Below are 13637 nucleotides of genomic sequence, written 5' to 3' on the forward strand. Positions count from 1 at the left end.
AGGGGGACCCAGGCCCGCCCTCTACTCTGGATCCCAGCCCAGGGACCCTCTGGTGGCAGCCTTGCTGTCCTCCTTCTCTCCCCTCCTCTGTCTGCTTCCCTGGGCTGTTTTCCCTACCACCCCTTGCACCCGCTAGACCCTTCCCTTCAGGGCCTGCAGCCTATGGGCTAGAGCTTCCTAGCCTCCTTGAGCCTGACCAGCATTGTGCTGACTGCAGTGCTAGTCTCTCACCTTTGGAGACTGACCTTCCCCTCTCGAAGACCTGGGACAGACTGCCTGCTCCCTTCCTGGGCAGCCTTTTTATAGGGCTGAGCCTGGCCCTGATTGGCTCACAATAAGCCCTTCTTTAATTAGCTCCCTGTCTGCCCAGGCTCCCTGGCCTGCCGCAGCCCACACTCTCAGAGAGTAGGACAGTCACCCAACTATACCCCATATAATATGTGGGAATCCATTTCTTGCACTGGAGTGGATCATTCTAGAAGTCACAAAGAGTTATATGGAGGATGGAAATTCTGTTTCATGAAATATTTTGAGATTTTGAAATTTGTTCTCATACCAATTCAGAACTAAACCTGAACATTTCAAAATTCTCCATGAAAATTTTACAAAAATGTTTGTGATTGCAACATTTCATTTCCAAAAATCTGTATATTTATATTGTTCATTTTTAATACATTTAAACAAAAAAATTGAAACAAAATCACTTCAAAATGAAAAAAAAGTCTTAATGTTTCATTCCAAAATGTCAAAATGCAACGTTTTAAAATTGTCAGAACTTTTTTTCCTGACTGTTCTCCAAAATGAAACTATTTTTATTTTGTAAAGCCTTTCTTCAACAGAACTGCACTTTCTGATTGAACTTGGGTTTTGTTGCAGTTTTTCCAACAAGCTTTAATCACAATCTTCCTAGCACATGGATCTGGGAGAACCCTTCCTGATCATTTAGAAAGCTTGATGATATGCCAGGGGAGAAAAATATGCCTTCTTCACAAATGATAACATAATATAAATGTTAATAAATACAAAAAGGTCAATATTTTCAAGAGTAATTGGTATTTAAAATCACTTATCTTGAGACAGGGTTCTGATTTCAGAGAGTGCTAAGCACCCACCCTCTGAAAAACATGAGCCCCTTTAAAGATGGAAGCATCTCAAGTCATTAGTCATTTTTGCAAATGTTGGCCCAGGTGATTATGTACAGGTATTTCACAAACAGCCCCATTTATTGTTTATTATTGCTGGTGAGTTAGTAGTATCAAGAATGGAAAAAAAGATGAAATAAGGAAAAAGCATGTGGAAAAAAGATGCAATTGCATCAGGATTATATTAGGACAGCATGAGACTAGGATGCAAATAGCCAGTTTCCATGTCTGAGTTCAATAAAACTTTTGTCCATATGATGAATTTCTCTGATTTTTTCCCATTAGATAAGTGTCTTTCTTCCCAGACAAATGGATTTAGCTCACAGGGAGTTGAATGTGTCATTTTAAAACATGAGAGCTAAGTGTTTCGAAAAAAGAGTGTTTGGAAAAAAGTTACTTAGCTTTAAATTTACTATTATAAGCAAACAGTTTTTAGAAAATGTGACTTTACTTATCTTCAGGCACAGAGGAAAATACAGTGAGTGGGGGTTTCAGATCAGATATTGTCCATCAACATGATACCTAGAAAATTTGCTGGGAGAACTTACAGTATATGATTTATCTTAATGAAAGCCAGAATTAGTAACTAGATAAAAAGTATTTTCCACAAATATTATAAAAACAAACAAAGTCAATCAACTTATAACCTTTCACATTTTTAGGCCTCGTTCAACCCTAAACGTGAAGGCTTCTCTATGAGACATGCTTGGATTTAAAGATCATTCTGTGTAAATCAATTCGTTACATTTTCATGCACAGAATTTGTGTCATAAACAGATAGCTAAGGGTTAATGTCTCTTTCACCTGAAACACCTGACCAGAGAACCAATCAGGAAACTGGATTTTTTCAACTTTGGGTGGAGGGAAAAGTGTCTCTGAGTCTTTTGTCTGTCTGCCTGTTTCCTCTGAGCTTTGGAGAAGTAGTTCTATTTTCTAGTCTTCTGTTTCTAAGTGTAAGGACAAGGAGATCAGATAGTAAGTTCTATGGTTTCTTTTCTTTGGTATTTGCATGAATATCAGTGCTGAAGTGCTTTAATTTGTATTCTTTTTGAATAAGGCTGTTTATTCAATATTCTTTTAAGCAATTGACCCCCTGTTGTATCATCTTAATACAGAGAGAACATTTGTATTTTTTCTAACGCTTTCTTTTAAGACCTGTTGGAGTTTTTCTTTACTTCAGGGAAATTGAGTCTGTACTCACCAGGGAATTGGTGGGAGGAAGAAATCAGGGGAGTTCTGTGTGTTGGATTGCTAGCCTGATTTTGCATTTCCTCTGGGTGAAGAGGAAAGTGCTTTTGTTCCAGGATTGGGAACGGAGAGGGGGAATCACTCTGCGTAGTTTCACAGAGCTTGTGTCTGGGTATCTCTCCAGGAGCATCTGGAGGGGGGAAGGGAAAAAGGATTATTTCCCTTTGTTGTGAGACTCAAGGGATTTGGGTCTTGGAGTCCCCAGGGAAGGTTTTTCAGTGGGACCAGAGTGCCCCAAAACACTCTAATTTTTTGGGTGGTGGCAGCAGGTACCAGGTCCAAGCTGGTAACTAAGCTTGGAGGTTTTCATGCTAACCCCCATATTTTGGACGCTAAGGTCCAGAATCTGGGAATAAGGTTATGTCATGGTGGCAGCGGTGGGATATAGACAGAATCCAGAAGCCAGTAGGAATATTATATTTTTCTTTTCTCTGCTAAGGGCTTTTTAGCAGAGAGAAACAGTTTGGTTTTAAAAGGGAACCAGAGAGAAATTTTTTTTTCTGCTCTCTCTAGCAGTTTGTGGTTTGCATGTTAAGCGAGAAGACTGTTAAGGGTCTTTTGTCATGCAATAGCCCTCCCATTAGGAGGCAAAGTACCAGCACTTATATGCATGCAAATAAAGTGGTTTTTCTGGTTTCCCTTCATTGAACATTAGCTAGAGAGAGAAAAGGAAAAAAGCACTGTTGCTAGGCAGACTTCAGGAGGCAACAGAGAACCTGCAGTTCAGAGGATAAACACCGGAGGGCACCCCAACACAAGAAAACAGGAATCATGACTTCTAAGGCAAAAATTAAGGCCGAAGAGCAATTCAAAGAAGCTGAACACAGGCGACAACTGGAAATAAAACAAAAAGAGATGGAGATAAAAGAAAAGGAAGAAAGCATCAAACAGGCAGCCCAAGAGGCAGCACACAAAAGAAAACTAGAAGAAGAAGAGGTGGCCTACCGAAGGAAACAAGCAGAAGATGAGGCAGCCCACAGAAGACAGATAGAACTCCAGAGGGAAGCCCACCAACAGGCCATGGAATTAGAAAAGGCTAAGCAACAGACTCCAGCCAATCCTAGCAACCCATCGCCCATTATTGCTCCACAGCACAGGAAATTTCCCACCTACAAGGCAGGTGATGACACCGAGGCCTTCTTGGAAAATTTTGAAAGAGCCTGTCTTGGGTACAGCATCCCCGAAGACCAGTACATGGTAGAATTAAGGCCACACCTCAGTGGACCTTTAGCAGAGGTGGCAGCTGAAATGCCCAAGCCGCAAATGAATGACTATAAACTTTTTCAAACCAAGGCCAGATACAGGATGGGGATAACCCCAGATCATGCCCGTCGGCGCTTCAGAACCCAAAAATGGAAACCAGAGGTGTCATTTCCCAAACACGCCTACTACATTGCAAAAAACTATGAGGCCTGGTTAACAGGAAACAACATTCAAACCTTGGAAGAAGTGAACCTCCTCATACAAATGGAGCAGTTCTTGGATGGTGTTCCTGAAGACATCACACGGTACATACAAGATAGAAATCCCAAAACTATCGCTGAGGCGGGGGAGATTGGAGCCAAATGGATGGAACTGGCAGAAAGCAAAAAAGCTACTGTCAAGGGGAACGATTACCCCAGGGGGCACACAGACCATAAACCCTACAACCGAGGACAGCCAAAGACCCTACATACCACCCAAGTAAAGCCACAGATACCCTACTCTTCAACCTCACCAGTCTCCAGTAACTCACCTCGGCTCAGTGACCCATCGGATGGAAGATGCTTTAAGTGTAATGAACTGGGACATATCAAGGCCAACTGTCCCAAGAACACCATGCGAGTGCAATTCATTACACCACCATCACCCCAAAGATCCCCAGGCCCAGATGCCTCTCAAATACCCTTGGAGCGAAGGGAAAATTTGAGAGTGGGCGGAAAGAAGGTTACTGCGTGGAGAGACACGGGGGCACAAGTGTCAGCTATCCACCAATCCTTCGTTGACCCCAAATTCATCAACCCAAAGGCCAAAGTTACAATTTACCCCTTCATGTCACAAGCTGTAGACTTGCCTACAGCTCAACTGCCTGTCCAGTACAAAGGCTGGTCAGGAATGTGGACTTTTGCAGTCTATGACAATTATCCTATCCCCATGCTACTGGGGGAAGACTTGGCCAACCAGGTGAGGCGGGCCAAGAGAGTGGGAATGATTACCCGTAGCCAAACCAGGCAAGCTTCCAGACCCATTCCTGTTCCTGAGCCGTCCACAGAAGCCCCGTCTGTGTTACCAGAGACCCAGACAGAGGCAGTGGACCCGGATTCCATGCCTACCACTGAAACAGCCACAGCATCTCCAGTCCCAGGCCCGGAACTGGAACAGCAACCAGCACCAGCAAGTGCAACCACATCTTCAAACTCAACGCCAGAGGGCGCCAGCGAGCCAGAACTGGCAGAAGCACACGACAGCCATACCCAAAAGGCTCAGCCAGAGCCTGAAATACCCTCAGGTGCACCAGCAGAGAGCGGTTCACCAGCAACGGAAACAACCCCATCACCTACATCGCTTCCAGAGGGACCAAGCCCAAGTCCACAGTCTGAGGAAGAACTGGTGACCCCAGCCTCAAGGGAACAGTTCCAGGCTGAGCAGGAAGCAGATGACAGCCTTCAGAAAGCGTGGGCGGCGGCACGGAGCACCCCACCGCCTCTCAGCTCTTCTAATCGATCCCGGTTTGTTATAGACCAAGGACTTTTATACAAGGAAATTCTTTCTGGTGGACACCGGGAAGAATGGCAGCCGCAAAAACAGTTGGTGGTTCCAACTAAGTACCGGGGGAAGCTCTTAAGCTTAGCCCATGATCATCCCAGTGGCCATGCTGGGGTGAACAGAACCAAGGACCGGTTGGGGAAGTCCTTCCACTGGGAGGGGATGGGCAAGGATGTTGCCAAGTATGTCCGGTCTTGTGAGGTATGCCAAAGAGTGGGAAAGCCTCAAGACCAGGTCAAGGCCCCTCTCCAGCCACTCCCCATAATTGAGGTCCCATTTCAGCGAGTAGCTGTGGATATTCTGGGCCCTTTCCCAAAAAAGACGCCCAGAGGAAAGCAGTACGTACTGACTTTAGTGGACTTTGCTACCCGATGGCCAGAAGCAGTAGCTCTAGGCAACACCAGGGCTAACACTGTGTGCCTGGCCCTAACCGACATCTTTGCCAGGGTAGGTTGGCCCTCTGACATCGTTACAGATTCAGGGTCTAATTTCCTGGCAGGGACCATGGAAAAACTGTGGAAAACTCATGGGGTGAATCACTTGGTTGCCACCCTGTACCACCATCAAACCAATGGCCTGGTGGAAAGGTTCAATGGAACTTTGGGGGCCATGATAAGAAAATTCATCAACGAATTCTCCAATAATTGGGACCTAGTGTTGCAGCAGTTGCTGTTTGCCTACAGGGCGGTACCACATCCCAGTTTAGGGTTTTCACCATTTGAACTTGTGTATGGTCACGAGGTTAAGGGGCCATTACAGTTGGTGAAGCAGCAATGGGAGGGGTTTACGCCTTCTCCAGGAACTAACATTCTGGACTTTGTAAGCAACCTACAAAGCACCCTCCGACACTCTTTAGCCCTTGCTAGAGAGAACCTAAAGGATGCTCAAGAAGAGCAAAAGGCCTGGTATGACAGACATGCCAGAGAACGTTCCTTCAAGGTAGGAGACCAGGTTATGGTCTTGAAGGCGCAACAGGCCCATAAGATGGAAGCATCATGGGAAGGGCCATTCACGGTCCAAGAGCGCCTGGGAGCTGTAAACTACCTCATAGCATTCCCAATTCCTCACTAAAGCCTAAAGTGTACCATGTTAATTCTCTCAAGCCTTTCTATTCCAGAGATTTACAGGTTTGTCAGTTTACAGTCCAGGGAGATGATGCTGAGTGGCCTGACGGTGTCTACTACGACGGGAAAAAAGACGGTGGCGTGGAAGAGGTGAACCTCTCAACCACCCTGGGACGTCTGCAGCGGCAACAAATCAAGGAGCTGTGCACTAGCTTCGCCGCATTGTTCTCAGCCACCCCAGGACGGACTGAACGGGCATACCACTCCATTGATACAGGTAATGCTCACCCAATCAGAACCCCACCCTACCGGGTGTCTCCTCATGCCCAAGCTGCTATAGAACGGGAGATCCAGAACATGCTACAGATGGGTATAATCCGCCCATCGACCAGTGCATGGGCATCTCCAGTGGTTCTGGTACCCAAACCAGATGGGGAAATACGCTTTTGTGTGGACTACCGTAAGCTAAATGCTGTAACTCGTCCGGACAACTATCCAATGCCACGTACTGATGAGCTATTGGAAAAGTTGGGACGTGCCCAGTTCATCTCTACCATAGACTTAACCAAGGGGTACTGGCAAGTACCGCTAGATGAACCTGCCAAGGACAGGTCAGCATTCGTCACCCATGCGGGGGTGTATGAATTCAATGTCCTTCCTTTCGGCCTTCAAAATGCACCCGCCACCTTCCAGAGGCTGGTAGACGGTCTACTAGCTGGACTGGGAGAATTTGCAGTTGCCTACCTCGATGATGTGGCCATTTTTTCAGACTCCTGGCCCGACCACCTACTCCACCTGGAAAAGGTCTTTGAGCGCATCAGGCAGGCAGGACTAACTGTTAAGGCCAAAAAGTGTCAAATAGGCCAAAACAGAGTGACTTACCTGGGGCACCAGGTGGGTCGAGGAACCATAAACCCCCTACAGGCCAAGGTGGATGCTATCCAAAAGTGGCCTGTCCCAAGGTCAAAGAAACAGGTCCAATCCTTCTTAGGCTTGGCCGGATACTACAGGCGATTTGTACCACACTACAGCCAAATCGCTGCCCCATTGACCGACCTAACCAAAAAGACCCAGCCAAATGCCGTTAAGTGGACTGATGAGTGTCAAAAAGCCTTTACCCAGCTTAAGGCAACGCTCATGTCGGACCCTGTGCTCAGGGCCCCGGACTTTGATAAGCCATTCCTAGTAACCACGGATGCATCTGAACGTGGTATAGGAGCAGTACTCATGCAGGAAGCAACAGATCACAACTTCCATCCTGTCGTGTTTCTCAGCAAAAAACTGTCTGAGAGGGAAAGTCACTGGTCAGTCAGTGAAAAGGAATGCTATGCCATTGTGTACGCCCTGGAAAAGCTACGCCCATATGTTTGGGGACGGCGGTTCAAACTACAAACTGACCATGCTGCACTAAAGTGGCTTCATACTGCCAAGGGGAACAACAAGAAACTTCTTCGTTGGAGTTTAGCTCTCCAAGATTTTGATTTTGAAATTCAACACATCACAGGAGCTTCTAACAAAGTTGCTGATGCACTCTCCCGTGAGAGTTTCCCAGAATCCAGTAGTTAAAAAGTGTCCTTAAAATGTAAAAGTCTGTTATATACTTAGTAGTATATGTAAAGGTGCATGTGTTGTATTAATCTGTTTATTTTCAAGTTCTAGAAGGAAATTGCCGCCAGTGAGCTTCCCCACTGTCTGCAATTTGGGGGGCGTGTCATAAACAGATAGCTAAGGGTTAATGTCTCTTTCACCTGAAACACCTGACCAGAGAACCAATCAGGAAACTGGATTTTTTCAACTTTGGGTGGAGGGAAAAGTGTCTCTGAGTCTTTTGTCTGTCTGCCTGTTTCCTCTGAGCTTTGGAGAAGTAGTTCTATTTTCTAGTCTTCTGTTTCTAAGTGTAAGGACAAGGAGATCAGATAGTAAGTTCTATGGTTTCTTTTCTTTGGTATTTGCATGAATATCAGTGCTGAAGTGCTTTAATTTGTATTCTTTTTGAATAAGGCTGTTTATTCAATATTCTTTTAAGCAATTGACCCCCTGTTGTATCATCTTAATACAGAGAGAACATTTGTATTTTTTCTTTCTTTTTATATAACGCTTTCTTTTAAGACCTGTTGGAGTTTTTCTTTACTTCAGGGAAATTGAGTCTGTACTCACCAGGGAATTGGTGGGAGGAAGAAATCAGGGGAGTTCTGTGTGTTGGATTGCTAGCCTGATTTTGCATTTCCTCTGGGTGAAGAGGAAAGTGCTTTTGTTCCAGGATTGGGAACGGAGAGGGGGAATCACTCTGCGTAGTTTCACAGAGCTTGTGTCTGGGTATCTCTCCAGGAGCATCTGGAGGGGGGAAGGGAAAAAGGATTATTTCCCTTTGTTGTGAGACTCAAGGGATTTGGGTCTTGGGGTCCCCAGGGAAGGTTTTTCAGTGGGACCAGAGTGCCCCAAAACACTCTAATTTTTTGGGTGGTGGCAGCAAGTACCAGGTCCAAGCTGGTAACTAAGCTTGGAGGTTTTCATGCTAACCCCCATATTTTGGACCTTAGCGTCCAAAATATGGGGGTTAGCATGAAAACCTCCAAGCTTAGTTACCAGCTTGGACCTGGTACCTGCTGCCACCACCCAAAAAATTAGAGTGTTTTGGGGCACTCTGGTCCCACTGAAAAACCTTCCCTGGGGACTCCAAGACCCAAATCCCTTGAGTCTCACAACAAAGGGAAATAATCCTTTTTCCCTTCCCCCCTCCAGATGCTCCTGGAGAGATACCCAGACACAAGCTCTGTGAAACTACGCAGAGTGATTCCCCCTCTCCGTTCCCAATCCTGGAACAAAAGCACTTTCCTCTTCACCCAGAGGAAATGCAAAATCAGGCTAGCAATCCAACACACAGAACTCCCCTGATTTCTTCCTCCCACCAATTCCCTGGTGAGTACAGACTCAATTTCCCTGAAGTAAAGAAAAACTCCAACAGGTCTTAAAAGAAAGCGTTATATAAAAAGAAAGAAAAAATACAAATGTTCTCTCTGTATTAAGATGATACAACAGGGGGTCAATTGCTTAAAAGAATATTGAATAAACAGCCTTATTCAAAAAGAATACAAATTAAAGCACTTCAGCACTGATATTCATGCAAATACCAAAGAAAAGAAACCATAGAACTTACTATCTGATCTCCTTGTCCTTACACTTAGAAACAGAAGACTAGAAAATAGAACTACTTCTCCAAAGCTCAGAGGAAACAGGCAGACAGACAAAAGACTCAGAGACACTTTTCCCTCCACCCAAAGTTGAAAAAATCCAGTTTCCTGATTGGTTCTCTGGTCAGGTGTTTCAGGTGAAAGAGACATTAACCCTTAGCTATCTGTGAATAAGGTTATGTCAATTTGCTTTGAGAAAAATGCTTAATTTGGAAATCAAATTAAACCCTCCTCCCTGGAGCAGCTGGCCCTTCAAGCCAATCTGGAGACCATCAGTAAAATAGGTCTGGAAGATTGTACAACATTCTCTTGCTGCACTGAGGTGCTATGTCTGGTCTGAGAAGAGACAGAAATTTTGCTATTCATACTTTATTCTGACAAGTAGGAAAATGTCATGGAATGCTCCACAGTCCTGAATGTGTAACACACCAATATAATTCAAGAATGCAACACACCTGTTGAGGGTTTCAAGCTAAATACACACACACACACACACACACACACAAGACAACATTTACTATCTTTTAACTTTGGTACGGAGCCAGCATTTTTTTATTTGGGGTATGGAACCTGAAATCTTGAGGTGCCTGCAACCCACCTACAAATGGCTAAATCTCCTGAATCACAAATCTTAAATCTGGTATGGCAATATAAGGCATTGGGAATGTCAGAGGGAAAGCTCATATCATTTACACATATGGGAACCATTGTACTCTTTCCCTACTCCCACTCCCAAACTGTGGTTCTGATTTTCCTGCAGCATGAATAACTTATACTGATGGTCCATGGGGGATGCTCATAGTGCCAAAGGGAGATTTGGGGCACTGTAGTATTAAGTGCTGTACAAAGACTTGGGAAGAAACAGCCCTTCCCACTGAAAGTTTACAAATTAAACTGAAAGAAGATGCAAGGAGTGAGTGTAACGCGCAACAGGAGTGAAGCAGGAGGGAGGAAGAGAAAGACAGGAAGTGAGACCCAATATACACAACAAAACCCACCCATGGGAAGGGAATATGCATACTCTGACTCAGAAGCTAGTCATGAAGGGCCAGATTGTGGCATTTAAATTACTAGCTGCATTGGGTAAGGTGGTACTGACGGCAGCAGGTGCCTCCAAGGAATTCTTGCTGACTCAGTCAGAATTCCTCCTAGGTCTTCTTTTGAAGGGTACGCACTGGACCAGCTCTGTCCTCACCTCTATGCTATATTTCACAACACAAAAACTAAGTAGTAAGATAAAAACATAAAACTCTTGCTGAAACATAACCCTGTTTTATTGCTCAGTACACAGAACGATAACACACATGAATCCAAAAACAGAGAGAGCAAAGCAGGCTGCTCCCTAATGCAAAAAAGGCATAGTAGAAGATTCCATATGATACCTAAGAAAATTGACTATATAAAATATGTTTTGAAAACAAATCACTACTTTCTGAATTGCAGTTGGGTTCTCTCTTTTATTTAATATTTTATTGAAGCTATTAGGGGGACTGTTTGCAAAGTTTGAGATAAATTAAAATGTGTTAGACTGTGCTGCTTAAATAAAGAGCCAACTGTGCTTTGTAGGGAAGTGGTTCCTTGCCGTCAACTTTTTTCAGTGGGACATTCAGTAATCGGCTATGGCATTCTTACTGCGTCTCAATGATTTATGGCTTTAATGGCAATATGGAAGAGGAGTGGTGCACTTCACATTGTTAAGTTGTAATAAACTTTAAATGAACAGGCAATACTTACTTTTGCTTGAGTATCCCACTGGTCATTTATAAAAAACTTTCAATTCTGCTTTATCATTGTCCAGAGGCCAAGCATGTGAAACTTGAAAAATATAAAGCATTGATTAAAGTATTTAATTCCCTTAAATTAGGTACAAAAACCTGGATTAATTTAATATCACAGGTATTCTTAACAGTTTTTGATCCCATTTATGCAATGCTACTTTGTCTGGGCAAATTACATATATACACACAAGCAGTATTTAAGTCTAAATTAAAAGGAAGCTATCAATGGTTTTAGGTCAGCCTGATCCAGGATGAAATATTTCCCTTCCAAATACTAGCCATGAGGATGAAATTGAGGAGAAGAGCCAAGAAGTGAGAGCTAAGTAGATAAGGCAGGAAAAGGGTTGGAGGCAAAGGGAATTAGCAAGACAGAAGCAAGAGGGAAGGAGATTGAAAGAAAAGACAGTCGAGGAGGCAGCAGGTAAGGATCAACACGGGAGGAAGATGGAGAAGCTAAAGGAAAGTAAAGTAGAGGAAGAGCAACAAAAGCAAATCTATTTTTTAAAATAACTAGTGATATTGGGGGGGCCTCCCCAATTTGAAACACATGAAAAGGGCCTGATTTTCAGAGGGCAAGTGCTCAGCACCTCATAAAATCATGTCCCTTTAAGGTGTGTCAAGTTGGGCACCAAAAAATGGAGGCATCCAATATCATTAGTCCCTTTTGAAAACTTGAGCCTTATTCTTACCCAGTTGTTCAGGCCTTCCTCCCTCAGGCTCTTGGGGAGACCAGAAGAGTCCACATCAGCCAACAAAGGTTAAAGATCGGCAAATCAAACCTTAACTTCTGTGACCACAAACCTTGATGATGCTTTGGGTTTATGTCCTAGGATTGAGGACGCTAGCATTAGATTGATTTAAACCTTTCATAGACTATGAGTAAGTTACAATGCACAACTGAGAGTTTTAGCTTTGAAGTCTGACATGGTCTTCTAGTGCAGAAGCAGAATTATGCTAGGTGCTCAGTAATGCTTAGAGCAACACACAGATTCAGTGTAGGGACTCGGGGAAGGTGCCGGATCATTTTTTTCAAGGACAAACTCATCTGTCTTAGCTTCTCTTAACTTTAAAGCCTAAAACCAGTGTTAAGACAACTAAAGAGTTAAGCTACACATTATAGCATTAGTCTTTTCCTGGTATCATGCCCTTCAGTTGTATTAGACTCATTTCTTTTTGTCAAAAAATGTCAGCAACTAATCTGTACCGATGAGCACAACAAAAGATTGTCACTTTAGAGATAAAACCAAGCAACCTGTACCACCATCAAGAGGAAATATCTTACTCTATACTTAACATAAGGCTGCACACCTCCAGTTTCCCTTATCAAATGAAATTTATGTGACTGCAGCACAGGCTGATACTTGCCGATAAATAGTCCACAGCATCTGACAAAATCCTCTGCTTATCCTGGAGATTACGCTGGAAAATTAACAAATAGTTTCAGCTTGTTTTGGAGATAATACTTCTAAAAATAAACAGCAAAGAACCTAAGCATGAGAATTCTCACACTGATTTCAACATCACAAGTTAAAAACTTATGCATGTATTTCTATGGGCTCAGCAGTTTGCTGTATCGAGGACTAAATCTATGCAAGTGGCAGCCACAGTGAGTCATTTGTTGACAGATCTTCTTATGGCCATTGCAGTCACCTTCTATTACTGGTTGTATGTTTGCTTTAATGTTGATTTAGCTGTTTTGCATTTTATTTGAAAATTATGAAATAACTTATAGATCTGAATGTACTTAAATTATTGTTTTTGCATTGCTTTTTTAAAACACCCACAATACTAGTTAGTGTTTTAATGGTTTCCTTATTATAGGCATCCTTCCTCATACCTGTCAGCAGCTACCTGCAGTTGCAGGACATATTCCAACATTCTTGCTCATTATTCTTATTAAAGAATGTGTTTCTGTTCTCAGGGTATATATTGACCTGGTTTGTTGGTTTTCTTGTTTGTTCTGGGTTGGGTTTTTTTCTCAGCCATCATATAGTAAGAATAGAAAAAAAGTTACACATATCCATCTTGAGAGAAGTGCATAATATTACTGCTGTGCTGGCAAAGGGCCTGGAAAAAGAAAGCAGGAATATGCCCACTTGATCCAATTGCAAGCTGAGTTTAACCATGATGATGATTAGGAAATCTTAGCTCAGATGAAAATCAGGATTTTAAAGGTCCAAAGTACTTCATTAAAATACCTTGCCTGAGACCATAGCATGAGGCAACTCCCTCATTATACAAGTATTTTCCACACAATGAATGACAAGATGCCTTCTCTGGTAGTGCCTTTGCCACTGCTGAGAGATAGGAAAATGAAAATGCAAAGGGGAAGAACATGGCTTTTTTGAATCCTCAGCCTTTTCAGGGAGAGAAATGAAAAAGAAGGATCTCCCTCCAAACCCAGTGCAGGAACTCCACTTCCAAGGTCCTTCAAAAAAAAAAACACAAAAAAAACAGCAAGTGGATTGT

This window comes from Gopherus evgoodei, chromosome 2, assembly GCF_007399415.2.
Source record: "Gopherus evgoodei ecotype Sinaloan lineage chromosome 2, rGopEvg1_v1.p, whole genome shotgun sequence".
Lineage (NCBI taxonomy): Eukaryota > Metazoa > Chordata > Testudines > Testudinidae > Gopherus > Gopherus evgoodei.